At 40.2% G+C, this 16464-nt stretch overlaps 1 protein-coding gene and 1 pseudogene across 2 annotated transcripts in view; one reads left to right on the forward strand and one right to left on the reverse strand.

The window, feature by feature from the left end:
- The window catches only part of LOC144631510 (serine/threonine-protein phosphatase 2A regulatory subunit B'' subunit gamma-like), a 212672-nt gene that overhangs the window by 56530 nt on the left and 139678 nt on the right, over positions 1-16464 (reverse strand). The window lies entirely within an intron of this gene.
- On the forward strand, positions 1383-9605 carry LOC144633420 (ATP-binding cassette sub-family C member 4-like; annotated as a pseudogene). The gene is made up of 6 exons (XR_013567059.1): positions 1383-2086; positions 3964-4343; positions 4917-6351; positions 6853-7423; positions 8070-8206; positions 8743-9605. The product of XR_013567059.1 is annotated as an ATP-binding cassette sub-family C member 4-like (transcript).

A 16464-nucleotide genomic window follows, 5' to 3' on the forward strand; every position in this document is an offset into this window, starting at 1 on the left:
TTTGTTATATGATTTAACAAATCCTATTATGTCTTTTAAAGTGAAACATCAACTGAAATTGATCACTTTTCTAATGTTACATTCGAATTTGCTCCAAGCTGATGGCAGACAGAAACTCTCACGTAAGGTAAGTAAGCATTTCGCTGCTAAACTTAATCCGGGTTTTGTTTTGACTTTGAGAGTTCAGATCAAAATGAAGTACTCGAATTAAAGTAGACAGCCTTCTCATAGCAAATCTTGATAAACAAAAATATCGCATTCCAACCTAGCCCTGCCAACACCAACTATTTATATCAGCATAGGCTCAACTCATCATGTTTTGCGCATTAACCAAGGTATTTTACAATTTTGCAACTTATTAAGGTCACGACACGGGCATATGATAAATAACATGCTGACTAGTCGACTCGGAACGCCAAAATGTTTGACTCTCGATCAATATCAGTTATCACATGGCCTGGTCTAAAGATAACCTTGAACGGCCCTTCTCTGCAGTCTATAAGTACTTATAATGGCGTACGGTATATTTATCTAATAAAGTCGAAATGTTTCAAAATTTTCTTCTCTACAACCGATTATTTGACAGTTATACTGTAAACTTCCCTTGATTTCCTTCACCGCATTCGAGATGGTTTATTTGTTTCCATTTCGTGTGACATTGACCCTGTCTGTCACCTGTTCTAGTCGTTATTTACAACGGAAATATCGCTCTAGCACAAACTACCGTTTGCCATTTTGTGGTTGCCTTTTAATAAATTCTTGACAACGCGGTGTCTGAAACGAGAAAACAGGAATTTTGCTGGCAATTGCGATGGGAACTTTCAAGCACGCGCGGAGAAGTCTATACGTAAAATCTTCTCGCCAGAAAATAGTTTTAATTAGTTCATGGCCACTGAACCTTTTAATTATTAAAACATAATTTATGATCGGTGTAAATCAATATGCTTTTCGGAACTTTATATGAATGGTATTACGACTTAAAAAAATAAAACATAACATGTTCTGTGTTGAGTAGCAACCGGATTTGAGATCGATTATAACATACTTTATATGACGGAACTGTCATTCACTGAAATTAGTCAATCCATCCGTTGGTTTCCCAGCTAATTTTAAAACACATTTTGCCGATGTTTTCAAGATTAATTTATCGTTAAGTTGTTTCCAAATTGTATTTGATAGTTATACCACTTTGGGTAGAAAATGCTAGCTTCAGCATTTGAACTAACGCCTTAGGCCGAAAAAAGGTTTGTCTAATTTAATACTAACTCCCTACACCTAATAACCCAAGAGTGTTTTAAAGTGTCGCTTGATTATAGTACAGCTTTTTCGAATTAACTGAAAAAATCAACTAAGATGCTGAAAAAATCTGCTCTGACCTGCCCTTAGCTGAAGTTTATATTCAGAGTGCATTTCAGCACCGCTTTATTGTATCTCACAGGCGTCAGCGTATCGCAATACAATCAGCCCGAACAAAAAGTCGGCGAGAGTGCTAATTAAGGTGCTAACATGAAAGTCCTTGTTCACTTCATTCTTCATTAACTTTCCTTTTTATTTCGAAAGAATGAACGCAGAGCATGAGTATGGCGTCCCCACACATCCACAGAGGAAGGCCAACTTGATCTCTTTTCTTCTGTTTTGGTGGACAAATGATTTGTTCAGCACTGGAAACCAGCGTCCCTTGCAGCAATCTGACTTCTGGCCATTGCACAAAGAAGACAAAACGTCTCTACTAACAAAAGAGCTGCAGTCACAGTGGAGCAAAGATCTGAATGAGTGCAAACTAACAGGGAAAGAACCAAGACTATGGAAAAGTGCTATGAAAGTTCTGTCTCGCAAAGACATCTGTATAATTTCTTTTGCCGGACTACTCGACTCAGTTGGTAGATTTCTTCAGCCATTTTTCCTGGGAATTTTTATTTCTGCCCTCAAGGCCAAATCTCCTGAGAGAGGATTGCTTTGTGGTTGCGCTGCGTTGATGCTGTTGATTGTGCTGATGAAGAGCATTGCTGTACATCATAGCAGCTTCAAACTGTACGTGATTGGGATGCGGATGAAGGCCTCCCTTAAAGGTGTCATCTTCAGAAAGGTCAGTTTGCTACCACAAATGGTGCACGATATCGATTCAATTTATTTCTCTGTAAGATTCCTTTAAACAAATGAATTTTTATTAATCATCAAATAGGTGTTTGCCAAGTGATCATACATTATCCAGTTAATGTAGGAAATGTTTGAAGGCTTTAACTTAAACTATAGCGAAAGACTAGCTGCAGAAAGGCGGGTGCGATTTAGATGGGTCACCTTAAAGGGATTCCCAGATTATGGGTGCGTTCTTTTTTAGGTATGCTGGAAGTTATTTTTTCCGTTTTGTGGATAAGATAATTCCAAAAGAACGAACTGCTGTGCACCGATAATATAAGCATGGCTTTTCTTTTTTCTAAGCAGTAATATTTTTGCCGAAGAAGTTTCCTTAAGAGAGGCTTTCCTAGCAGGATGATTAATCTGTAACATCGAAAAATAACATCGGCCACGAGGACGGATAATAAATTTGTTGGTTTTAACCGTATTTCCCTTAAAGACCAGAAAAAATGAAGTATTTATTATTTAGGTGGTTTATCATTGTGAAACAAAACAACTTGTGGGAGTTTCATATTGTAGATTGACGATATTTTGTGTTTTGCGGTATCAGTTTAATTTTTGCAATTGGAAGACACGAGTTTCCGTGTGAGCAATAAATTTTCGTAATTTTTTGCAAGCCGCGCACGACTGAAATTACAGCACGTACGTAATACAATGTATTGTATTATAAAAATAAGCGATATACAGGAAAAATAACATGGCTTACAGTTTAAAACAATTATAGTAATGAAGCAGCGATAACACCTTCACCACTTGAAAAGATACATGGAAAATATTTGCTCGTCTAAATAAGTAAGTAAAGCACTGGGCTCTGCGTGAATCTGTTACTACTGTATTTTCCTGTTCCGGTTCCGGTTGTGTCTTTCGTCTATAGAGAGCTAAAGTGGAGTAAATGTTTTCACGGGAGAACGTTTTTGCGGAAATATATATTAAATTTAGAAGCCACAAAATTTTTGTTACACGGTAAATGTATGAGATAAAAATTGCCGAGAAACTTGCACGATCTTATGATACAACAACTGGGGCAATACTTTTTATCCCTTGACTACATATATTATATGGTCAAATACGTCAGGCTTCACGACAAAATATCCCAAAAGTGCTCTATTTCTGCCTGAATTATTTTGAAAAATGCTGTTAACATTATTTTGTTTTGTTTTGTTTATTCTTGTACGAGGAGCAGAATATATTCTGTTGAATCCGCAAAATGGGATATGACCCAACAGAAGCGGTAACCGCCCATTCCTTGTTTTCCGGCTATTCCAAAATAGCCTAGACAGAATGCACGCTGCGATTTTAGCTAATGGCTGCGGTTTGTGGAATTGTTCAATGAGCATTACTATACAAACGCATAATAAACGCATTCCAGAATGTAAAATTATTACGACACTTGAAGAAAAGGTTTTGTAAGGGTTGGAGTGTAGCCACATTTTAAGCAGATTATGGTTGAGAACTTTGATTTTCATTCATTTAAATAAGAATATTCTACTTTTATTGCTTTAACACGCAATGCATGAGAAAAAGACCTTCTTAGCTATGCAGTCCCACCAATGTCTAAAACGTTTTTGATGAATTTTTAAGGAATTAATGAAGGATAGGAAAGTAATGGCGGATTAATAGATTTAAATGTGATAATGATTAATAAATGGAGAGCAAAGTCGATAAACGTCAACTTAACATGTGGGGCAGGGTGTCTGTAATCCTGTTTTATCCGATTTTATTTCCCCCATGATAAAGCGTTCGTGGAAATTTCCGGTGGTGAACTAGAAACAAAAGCTATCGCATTTAAAATCTTATCATTTATTTCACATTGTTGTTTTTCTGTAGATCCTGGTCCTTGGTCAGCATACTCTCAACGAGTTTACAAAAGGTCACGTGATTGATCTGGTGTCCAATGATGTTCAGAGAATGGAACAGGCCGCCAGGCAGCTCTTTCGCCTCCTTGTCGCCATCTTTGATGTTTGTGTAACTGTTCCGTTGTTATGGTACTTCATTGGTTGGCAGGCACTAATGGGAATCATTTTCTTGTTTTTTCTTGTGCCATTTGGTGGTTTTCTGTCCTACCTGTCAGGAAAGCTTCGACTGAAGACCGCTGTCATTTCTGATCAGCGAATAAATCTTATGACTGAGATAGTAGCTGGAATTCGTGAAGTGAAGACCCATGCGTGGGAGTGGTTCTTTAAAGATCAGATCAAAGATACTCGAAGGTTAGTGAAAAAATCAGGACGACCTAGACAGTATCTAGTTGTTGTTGAGTTAACCTCGGGTGTTCAATATAGAGATATTCTGGTAACTGTATTAAAAGCAACTGAAGTTAACGCTTCTATCAATTGACAAATTATCGCTCCTAAACACCTTAGTGAGTGAATAAGAGTTCTTAGAGCTCACAGGGAAACGGTGGCAAGCGCAGGACAATTCAGGAACCTAATTCATGATTGGCTTTGGTTTTGCACTTGACTGCCAGAAGAAAAACTGTTTGTTCTTATTGGTTGACCAGGTTTAGTATGAGCATTAACTCAGCAAACACAAAGCAAAGAATTTTTAGCTTTGAACCAAAAAAAAAATGCTCTTAATCACGAAGTAAACTCGAAATAGTAGCCTACTAATAACAACTAATTTATTACTTAACTAACAACTGGGTGCTTTCCACGACCTTCTTCCCAAATTACTCTTCCATACACATATTTCCCACTACCACAGTAGCTCTTTAAGATCGACCCTTTTTACAAGTCTCAAATGTACGTATCTGACATAAAGTGTTGTTATTTCCTCATTTGCAGCGATGAGATGAGAATAATTCGTCGCAAGAGCATTCTTCTGTCATGTGCCATATCTCTCATGTATTCCTCGGGACTTGTTGCCTCCTTCATTTCTATTTTGGCGTTTGCCTTTAGTGGTTATCACCTAACACCGTTCATCGTTTTTACACTCTTGTCAATTATCAATGTCCTCCGAAACAGTGCACTGAGATCAATAGGAGAAGGATCACAGTTTATATACGAAGCGTACGTTTCATTTGATAGAATACAGGAGTTTCTGCTGCTGCCAAACCTTAATGGTGTGACTGATACAAAACTCTCAACCAATACGGGTAGCAACTCATTGCTGGAGACAAAATGTTTTGGAAAGGAAGAGGTGAACATTAAGGACCAATACGTATGTTTACACCAGTCCTTGAAGAAAACCTCCACCATAACCAAGTTTGTAGACATTAAAGATAACAGAAATCTATATCCCTTCCTTGGAACTACGAATCTGGGTCATCTTATGAGCCCAACGGACAAACTGCAAATTATAGAGCAAGGGCAATTTCAGGAAAAAAGAGAGAGAAGGATCAAGTTGAGCAATGTAATCTGCAAACTAAATGTTGACAACAAATGCCCAGTAAAATCTATCAACTTTGAAGCAAAAGATGGAAGCTTTGCTATCATCACTGGTCCAGTGGGGAGTGGAAAATCAATGTTGCTGTCTGTGATCGCTGGTGAGATACCAGTTACTGAAGGGAATGTCCAATGCGGTGGTACCATTGCCTACGTGCCACAGATGCCTTGGGTTTTCTCTGGAACACTGAGAGAGAACATCCTCTTCGGTCGGCCATTTGATTTCGATAAGTACGCCCAAACTATCAGAGTTTGCGCTTTAGAGGAAGACATTAAGGGATTTCCAGGTAAAGACCAAGTAGTTGTTGGAGAACGAGGCGACACTTTGAGTGGTGGTCAGCAGATTCGCGTCAGTTTGGCGCGGGCAGTCTATGCCGATTGTGATATTTACCTGTTGGACAATCCGCTCGCTGCACTCGATATAAACGTTAGTGATTACATTTTAAACATTGTATACTTGGCTTGCTGAAAAACAAAGTTCGTTTGATGGTTTCTCACCAAGAGTCTCATGTGAAGCTTGCAGATCAAGTAATTGTATTGCAAAACGGTACAGTGACTGATAAAGGGACGTTTTTGGCACTTAATGAAAAAGAAGCACTAAAAGAAATTATAGAACCTCAAAACAAAGTAGCTCAGGAAACAACTTTATCTCAGGAACAAATCACAAATACTAAAGTACATTGGTCAGACAAGAAGATGGTTAAAAACATGGAAATTCCCGAGGAGGACCGTGTGATTGGTGCAGTGTCCTGCAAGCTGTACTGGGATTATCTAAAAGCAGGGGTGCATCCCATCGCTTTAGCTGGCTTGGTTCTCATTTTCCTCCTTTGTCAAGGTAAGGCTCGGGGAACAATTTTAATTTATGATGCCATCATGCCAAACCAACCCTTTAGACCCGCGGAAGAGTAATATATATGTGATGGAGTTGTCCGTTGGAAATTGTTTTGAAGACCACTAAAAGGCACCAAAATCCATTTTGGTTGAGGCTCGATTTCATGTTTATCCCAAAGAGGTAGCAATTCCAAAATCTTTTATTATTGAATGATGATGACTAACACTCGTCGACAAAGAGCCACGTCCTATCCAAAAATGTCAATGATACCAGTCGGGTATTCACGTCTTCCTCGTGTGCTGCAACACTATGTGGGGAACGATGGGGTAATGAAGTCCTTGTCGTGCACATCAGTGCCTCAAAAAACATATGTCAGTATTTATTCAGGGCAGTTGTTCAGCATGTGCTATAGCTGTTTCTTTCAAAAAGAATTAAACCTACCCAGACAACATTTACTTTCAAGGCTATAAATTCGTTGTTGATTCTCGTATCCATTGATTGCAGGAGTTATGATTTCACCCGACCTGTGGCTGTCGTTTCTAACGACGCTTCCACGTGACGACCAAACGAACTGGAGAAATGTTGGCATCTATGCCAGTTGTGTCATTGCCGCTGTTCTTCTTACGACGTTACGCGCCTTCGCCTTCTTCCTGGTGGTGTTGAAATCTTCAGAAAATCTTCACAACAACATGGTGACGGCCATTCTAAAAGCACCTGTTCTATTCTTTGATTCAAATCCAATAGGAAGGGTTCTCAACCGATTTTCTAAAGACATCGGCTGCATGGACGAGGTTTTGCCAAAGACGTTCCTCTTTGCAGTGCAAATGGTGTTGTTCGTGTTGACCGCAGCGCTTCTTCCCTTGGTTGCAAATGTGTGGCTTGTAGCAGTTGTTGTACCCATTATATTATCGTATGTTTACATTGCAAGGTACTTTATGAGGACATCACGAGAGCTAAGGAGACTAGAGTCTGTGTGCCGTAGTCCTGTGTTGACACAGATCTCTGAAACACTGGACGGATTGGACACAATTCGATCCCGTGGAAGACAACAGGAGTTTGCTGAACTCTTATACAGGTGAGGCTGCTTTGCATCAAAACTGAAAATGCTTTTCATTTTCAGTTAAAGAGATCGCACTACATCATGGATGGCACATTTTAAGAAAATCAGCCTTTCTTTTTTTTAGTTAATCTTTCGAAATCAGTCTTAATCGTCCCCATAATTAGCCATCCTTGTTCCTTGTTTGGTTATTATTACCTCTTTGTTGTTTTTCTACCTCGGAAAAACTATATTTGGACCTCCATCAATTGAAGGTAATTTTCTGCAATACATTAATTGACTAAAAATAGCCTAGCCATGTCGCGATAGTTAAGTTGGCTCACAACAGTTTGCAACAGATGAGATGGATCGATACCAACACCCTATATTGATCGGGCACATATATAAGTGGTATCCAACAAACGCCCAATCATTGGCAAACTCAACGACCATTTTTGACGTCACAGGCTACCACAGCAACGACATAACTTGTCTAACAGTTGCACCTTTAAACTTTGCTTCATGTGCTTAAAACTCGAAACAAGGTCGGTGAGCCCCAAATTTGGTGTGTTGAGTAATGATTAGGTTGTTAAGATATAACTTTCAGTGGAGTTTATAAAAATATGCGAAGAGGTTTAAAGCCACCATAAAATTTTAATAATTTTCATTTTATCTCATGTGATAGATATCAAGACTCTCATAACCGTGCATATTACATGGTATTAGCTGGAACTCGATGGCTGGGAATAAGATTGGATCTCCTATCTGCCCTCTTAATTGGTGCTGTAGCTTTAACTGCTGCACTGTATTCCCAGGACAATGGTAAGCATATGGTCAACAAAGCGTTCTCTTTTTTTCTTGGTATTGCTTGTTGATTAAAGAACGAACACTACTCCTTACCTCATAGTGCCGTTGTGTCAAGAAATACCCGCCATAATTTTTATCGAATAATTAGGTTTCGTTTTCTCCGAAATTTAAATATGACTAATCAAACTCCAATTTACAGACTGTTTTATGGCGTCCTTCGTCCTTGACTTTAATTTAAAAAACTGGGTTGTACTGAAATGTCTGCATTTCCCAATTGCACTCTATAGATAGCGAGGGTTTAAATTTCGAAAGTCATATATTGACTGTTTACCGAAACAGAAATAAAGCGTTTTGACTGTAGATTAGGAACAGGAAGATGTTTATCCGAGCCATTTTTTCAACTTTAATTAGACGCTGTAATTGCAGACTTTTTGCGGAATTGAAACATCGTGTAAATGAAAGGCATTGGGGTAGTCAAAACATGGTCGATCCAGCTTTAGTCAATTAACAATTCAAAAAACGTTAAACAAGCCTTTTATCTTTTTTGACAGCTCTGGTAGGCCTGGCTTTCGTCTACGTCTTCGAAACTTCTCACTTCACCCAGGTATCTGTTCAACAGTCGTCAGAAGTCGAGAATTTGATGACGTCTGTAGAAAGAGTGATGGTGATCACTCAACTTGAATCTGAGCCTGGATACAAGACAGTAGCATCACGGCCTGAACACTGGCCAAGGAATGGAGAAATGCAATTTACCGGGGTATCGCTGAGATACTATCCTGAAGGACCAAGAGTACTCAAGAATCTGAATTGGAATGTTAATGGACAGTCCAAGATTGGAATTGTGGGTAGAACAGGTGCTGGAAAATCTAGCATCATAGCTGCTATCCTGCGCATGCCCGAAGCTGAAGGGCAAATCACAATTGACGGAGTGGAGCTAAAACATTTGAATATTCAAGAATCTCGGAAATGCATCTCCGTCCTAAACCAAAGTCCTGTTGTGTTCAGTGGGTCCCTGAGAAAAAATCTCGATCCACTGGAAAAACACAGTGATGTTGAGTTGTGGGAAGCACTAGAAGCAGTGCAACTAAAGCAATTGGTGGAAAACCTTCAGGGGAAGCTAGATTACACATTGAACTCTAGAGGAATGAATCTTAGTGTAGGGGAAAAACAGTTAATTTGTCTTGCACGTGTTCTCCTGCAGGAGAGTAAAGTTGTCATCTTAGATGAGCCCACTGCTCATGTAGATCCTAAAATAGAACAAATCATACACGAAACAATCCGAGAAAAACTGAAGAACTCGACAGTGATCACAATCGCACATCGGCTAAAAACCATTGAAGACTGTGACAAGATTGTGGAACTCAGAGATGGACAGTTGTTAGTGGAGTTGCTGGGTAGATCAAATGTTTTATAATACAACAATAAATTTATAATAAACTATTCAAACGTCTCTTTTCGTGAGCTCATTTATTTCCCAACATGAGAGACGTCTAAGGCGTCGTCTACACTAATGCGCTCTCGTCGATGCATTTTCTCCTATCATACACTCTGATACGATAGGGTTCTGTATTCAAATGTTTTCACCAGGAGCTCCTAGTTTTCACTCTTGACAACGGAAGGGCATATCATTGTGGACGATAGGCGGAAACGCGTATGTGTGGAAGGGGCTTGAGAGCCTGCTTGAAAAACTCCATCCTGTTCCACTCATTTCATTGAACAAAACCTCATGAACTTCTAAAATGATAGATAAACTACAAAAATATTTTCTTCGCGGTTCCCACCATGTTTTATTATGGAGGAATATTTTGACAAGGCTTCATATGAAGTAGCTTCAATAGTCACTTGGGCTCTCATGGTAGCTTGTTTGCTTGTGGTTTGAGGTATCGTCGGTATTGTTGTCTTCGGATTAGGTTTAGGGTTTTTAAATCCTTGCTTCAAGCAAGTTTTAAACAGTCAACCATTCTTTCTTCCATATTTCCTGAACTTAGTCGCCCCAGATCGCATCGTTGTATTGCGGCATAAACTTATTGCACCCTCACTCACTTTCTCAGTTCTTTTTCAATTCCATTTCTTTTAATTATTACATACTGTTTATTAAAGAAAATGTATGAGGCCTATAGGAACAATTCAAAATACCTAAGCATTTAAAAAGATTCAGTGATAAAGAAAATATAAAATATGTGAACAGTGATAAGTTAAGGACCTTCCTCCATTGATCAAGTCTCTAGCAAGTGAGTAAAAACTCGGGAGACTTCTAAAGTGGCCAAGTGATGGGTGGAATTTCCTTGGCTGCGTGGCACTTGTACTTAAAAGCATAAAAAAGGTTTACGCCTGCCACGAAGGCGAGAGCATAAAGTGCCAATTTAACAATATATCGTTCCAGACGTTTCGGGCTTAGCCCTTCATCAGTAAACGTCAAGTTGCTGTTTGGTCCTGTTTCGTTGAGAAACTTACTGACGCCACGAAAAACAGATTTTAAGTTCTAAGCTCTGCGCGCGAAAGGGAAGCCCTGCAGGTTCTTGTATGGTTGCCTATCGCTGTGACCGTAACATTCGCGACGTCTTAGTAGTACACACCACCGACAGTTGCCGTCCTGGTCTTCACGTGGGAACATCTCCATGTACGCGCACTCGCTGCCGCACCCGTGTACGCATGTTCTCATTCTCTTGACACCACCCTGCAGGATCCCATACGCTCCATTGTCATCAAGGATGCTTTCACCTGCGAAACAACCGGCTTAGTGTATAGCATCTCTTGCCGCCCGTTGTTCTACGATCTACATCGCCGAAACTGGCCGCACACTACGGTAACGCTTTGTTGAGCACTTCCGCAGCATGGAGAAGAACCCGCCAGGTTTCCTGCCTAAGGCATTTTAATACAAGTGGCCACACTATTCAAGATGAAAACACTGAAAACAAACACAAACACTGAAAACGTCAGGAAATGCGACTTATCTTAAAACTGGGAACCAGTCAACCGCGCGTACTGACTGATTCAGATTTCAAAATGATAGGTATGCGTCGTTAAGTGGCCGTGCGCTCATCGCGCGCGCAGCTTAGAACTTTAAATCTGTTCTTCGCGGTGCCAGCAAGTTTTTCAATGAAACAGCAACGCAGGCTACAACTTGACCTCCGCTGATGAAGGGCTAAGCCCGAAACGTCTGGAACGATATATTGTTAAATTGGTGCTTATACTCGAACATGAAAACTTTATTTTACCAAGTGATGGGTATGTGGCGTTAAAGTCAAGCGCGTTTATACGTTAATCAATGAGTGAAAACTGCCGGCCCATTCTTGGTGATGAAATTCCAAAATTTAGGTTCTGCCAAATTGCCGACTTTTGAGGGCCTTTATCGGAAGCATAACCCCAAACCCTCCCTCTAGAAGCGGCCAGGCCTACAACCCTTCAGAAAGCTGGCTACGCCCCTGGGAGTTGTTTTGGGTTAGCTAAGAAGCATTTTACCATATTAACGATAAACTAAAAGAACGACAAAATACATGAGATCCGCGATCCCAAATTTATTGCAAGCAAAATTCAAAATCCGGGCCCAAAAATTGGTTGAAACCGCGATCCGCTTCAACTGCAGGATCCGCAATCCGTTAAAAAATTTGCTCTGAATCCGAAATCCGGCCTATCCGGGCAAAAATATTGTCAAAATCCGTCAATCCGTTTTCCTATTCACCCCCCTCAGAATAGTCAGTCCCATTCTCGTCCCCCGCCTGCCGGCTAAGAGAAACGAAAGGGCTATGGGGACGAGAATGAGTCAGTCCCTCCCCCTCGAAGATGACGTCACTGTCCTTCTTCTGGCCTGGCCCAGCTCGAAGCGTGGAGCAAGCATTTACGAGCAACAGAAGGTACCTGATAAATTATGTTTAAGCCTAATCAGAGGTTTCCATAATTATTGCCATAGCTATTGAAAAAGCCTAATTTATAGTCTGTGAGCAGAAACGTACTTACCTGAGGCACGTATGAAGTCTTTGGAATGGTCGATCGGAATACTTCGCTCACGGCGATCACTGAAGGTAGGAACTTCAAGCCAAGTTCACAGCTTGTTTTCTGTTGGATCAGTTGGAGAGAAATAACCCTATCGTTACATGTTCAAAAGAAAATTCTTGTACTATAAGACTTTTACCTTGATCATTTTCGAAAATAGACCTGGTTAGTGGTAAATGCTGTTTTTGGATTTTGAATTTTAATGCGACGCCATCTTATTTTCCATGAGCCCGGCGACGCCGATTAAACGGAAGCAATTATCATGCCGGTCAGTAGACTGCAGACTGCAGACCGGGTACAAAATGCAAAAAGACAACAAAATGCAGATGGCAGACTGCAGGTTAGGTATATCAAAGATCTCTTCGAGATATCGACTTTTTTGCATGAAGTTAGTATGAGTAGAAGGTTTATCCTGGGCATTGTTGTTCGAACATATCATGGAAGATTAAAAAGAATTCAAACGTCTTTCAGTTCAAGCATTTTTTTTATTTTCGCGGAGGAAATGCTGTATTTGTCAGTCGTGACGGCTGGGTGCTTTGCGACTCATATACTTTGGCTTGGTTAAAAATGGTAAACTTTGACGTTCGAAATAGTTGTTTCCTTTCGAGTTAGAAAGATTTCTACTCGGCTTAATGTAGGGTTCCCGATAAAGGTTACGCACGACATAGTTACCTTTTTTCTCGTCACGCAATCTTAACCCCACATTGAGGGCCTGATTACATGAGCCGGGCTGGCCCGGTTAGCCGGGCTGGCTCTGTTTGCCGAGATGACTTTCAGCCCGGTATTACATGAGCCCAGTTAGCCGGGCTGGCCCAGTTTGCCGAGATGACTTTCAGCCCGGTTTCACCACGAATGATCAGAGAACGAATGATCTTGATCACCTTTTCCCGGCAATTTGGTGGTTAAATGTTTTGCACTTATGCAGCTGGATAGGTTACTTTACCTCTACATCCTATTTAGAAGGAGTAGCATTGAATTTTTCGTCGGATATTGTGCTCGGAAGAGGAATTTAATGCGGCCCGCTTAGCCGGGCTGGCCCGGTGAACGCGATTACATGGCAAATTTCAGCCCGGCTAGCCGAGATCCCGGCATCGCGATACCAGGATCTCGGCTAACCGCGCTGGCCCGGTTGTCATGTAATCGCGAAGTTGATTTTTGTTGCGTTTAACAGACGTGCCGAGATCTCGGCAAACCGAGCCAGCCCGGCTAACCGGGCCAGCCCGGCTCATGTAATCAGGCCCTGAGAAGTAAATTTTCGTTTGGATATTACCAAAAGCCGCTTCTCCTCGTGTTATTCTTTACCTTACAGCTACACCACAGGTAGCCCAAGCTCCTAAAGGAGCCGTCAACATATAGACTACATATGACATTGCGTAATAACGTCGTTATAAGGGTTTGTATGGGAATATAACGATCGTAAAAAATAATTCAAAATAAAGGGAAAATATCCGATAAAATTGACTTACCTATCCTCTTCTATGTAAATCTTGTGTTTCTATGCCGTTTAGGGGCGTTTTGAAGCGATTCCAGTGGGTTTTAGGTTCGCTGGTTTCCTCTCTATATATAATTCCTCAAGGTAGGGCACTCGAGTGCCGAAGGCCAGCAGATCGACTGAAGGAATTCAGCCATAAATTCGCCCCAAAGGCTCTGATCACCCCAAATTTTTGCCCAGAGCACCGCTGATAGTTGCTTTAACCATTTCTGTGCTTCATCTGATGAATACGCCCACCAAGGAGCAAATTTAGCTTGCAAATGTCACAAGGCTTTTCCATCGAGAGCCGTTGAAACATGCGTTGACTGTGTGATCTGTGCACCAAGCGTTTGAAAATAGCTTAGCGACTTGGCCTTTTGGTTCAAATTACCTGCGGACCCCACCGGAGAAGGGATAATGTTATTACCGTGGGATGAACATTATCCCTTCTCCTTGGCGGGCGTATTTATCAGATGAAGCACAGAAATGGTAAAAGCAACTATCAGCGGTGCTCTGGGCAAAAATTTGGGGCGATCGGAGCCTTTGGGGCGAATTTATGGCTGAATTCCTTCAGTCGATCTGCTGGCCTTCGGCACTCGAGTGCCCTACCTTGAGGAATTATATATAGAGAGGAAACCAGCGAACCTAAAACCTACTGGAATCGCTTCAAAACGCCCCCAAACGGCATAGAAACACAAGATTTACATAGAAGAGGATAGGTAAGTCGATTTTATCGGATATTTTCCCTTTATTTTGAATTTTTTTTTACGATCGTTATATTCCCATACAAACCCTTATAACGACGTTATTACGCAATGTCATATGTAGTCTATATGTTGATGGCTCCTTTAGGAGCTTGGGCTACCTGTGGCTACACATGCCATTTCTAACGACTACATTTCCAGTAAAACAGTTGCTGTTTATTTTTCTAATGGCGGTGCATTAATTTCTGAACAGAAGCAAAAACGTTTAGCGTTTACTGCTTCCACCGGAAGTAATTTCACAACAGGCTACAAAAACACTTGTAAATATCACTTAACACATTTAATGATGTTGCAATTCTAAATTGTGCAACTCAGCAGAAATAATCAATTGTCACGAAATAAGTTCCCTTTGGTTAACTATAAGCAACGTTTTAGTGTGTGAAAGACTTGTACCAGTACAAATTTGCGTTGTTAATTGTTTTAGGTTAAATTAGATTTAGCGCCTAAAGACTTGTACCAGTACAAATTGCATTCTTAATTGATTTAAACTCCGTTGCCTTCGATCGCTGAACCCCTTACATTCTTAATTGGTTATGTCACGTAAGATTTGGGCTACTCACGTTTTAAATTGTCATATAACATTTGTAAATTTGACAAGTCACGTTTTTTCTACAAGAACGGAAGTGTTTAAGCACAACTATAGAGTGACACTTTTACACAAGTCACGCGCTTTGATCACCCACAGCGGAAAGTATTCCCTTGAGAAATTAAAGTTTTAGTGTGTGAAAGACTTGTACCAGATTTGGGCTACTCACGTTTTTAATTGTTATATAACGTTTGTAAATTTGACAAAAGACTTGTACGAGTACAAATTGCATTCTTAATCGTTTTAAACTTCGCTGCCTTCGAGCGCTGAACCCCTTACATTCGTAATTGGTTATGTGACGTAAGATTTGGACTACTCACGTTTTTGATTGTTATATAACGTTTGTAAATTTGACAAGTCACGTTTTTTCTACAAGAACGGAAGTGCTGAAGCACATCTATAGAGTAACACTTTACAAGTCACGCGCTTTGATCACCCACAGCGGAAAGTATTCCCTTGAGAAATTAAAACAGTCCCTTGAGAGTTAACAAGAATGTGGTTCCTTCCAGTTCCAGATTACCCCACTTAAGTGCGGCTTTCTCCAAAAATCGACTAATATCGCCTATCCCTGGCACAAATTGGAAAAATCGATTTCGCTCATATTTTGCCCATAGATAGGCCTTAGTGAGAAACTAAATGGACTGCAGTTAGTTTTTCCTAATACAGCTTCCTTTCGTAGAAATATGCAAAAAAAGATTTTGCCCCAAATTGGGCGCAAAATCAACTTCCGGTTTGGCTGATTTTATTGAAAGTTTGATCGCCTCGTGCGTTATACTGCCGCTGTTTATTGATATTTCAATAACATTTATAATGTCTTTTGGTATTTAGTGTATGACTGAGCGAAAAATAAAACAAATCGAGATTTATTTTTAGCCTGAAACGGGGATAAATCCAAAGGCAAAATTTGCAAATGAGTAGCGAGCGAAATTATGCAGTAAAACTCTGCCATTTTTTTTCTATGTGCGATAACTTAAAATATCGTAAAAACAATTTTTATGGGTTAACTAGACATTTATCGACTAGGATATTCAAAAAAATCTCTGGGGAAAAGGTTTTTAGTGGCCCGCTTTGGCCTTTGTTTATCACTAGTTTTGCCGTAAATCAGAAAAATGTAAATAATTGCGTGACACTGCTTGTCACAATACCCGCTGACAGTTTCACAATTTCCTGTATTTTAAATAATCTAATCATTTTAAAATACACGAAAATAGATGTCACATGCCAAATGTAAATGGAAAGGAAACTTTTACTTGTTTTATACCAATATCGCGAGTGGCTGTGCTGTTAAGTGTTCTTTAGCTGAAATTCAGAACCAGGCAAATGTACGTGCTTTGTCTACTTTTCATTAAAGTAATTCAGAAGAATTCAAAAGGGCTTAGTTAAGATTTTTTTCTTCCTATTGCACCACTCATGACAGAGTTTGTGACCAGGGCGTTCTGCTACAAGGGAAATGATAATT

This window comes from Oculina patagonica, chromosome 12, assembly GCF_052425735.1.
Source record: "Oculina patagonica isolate OP01 chromosome 12, crgOcupat, whole genome shotgun sequence".
Lineage (NCBI taxonomy): Eukaryota > Metazoa > Cnidaria > Anthozoa > Scleractinia > Oculinidae > Oculina > Oculina patagonica.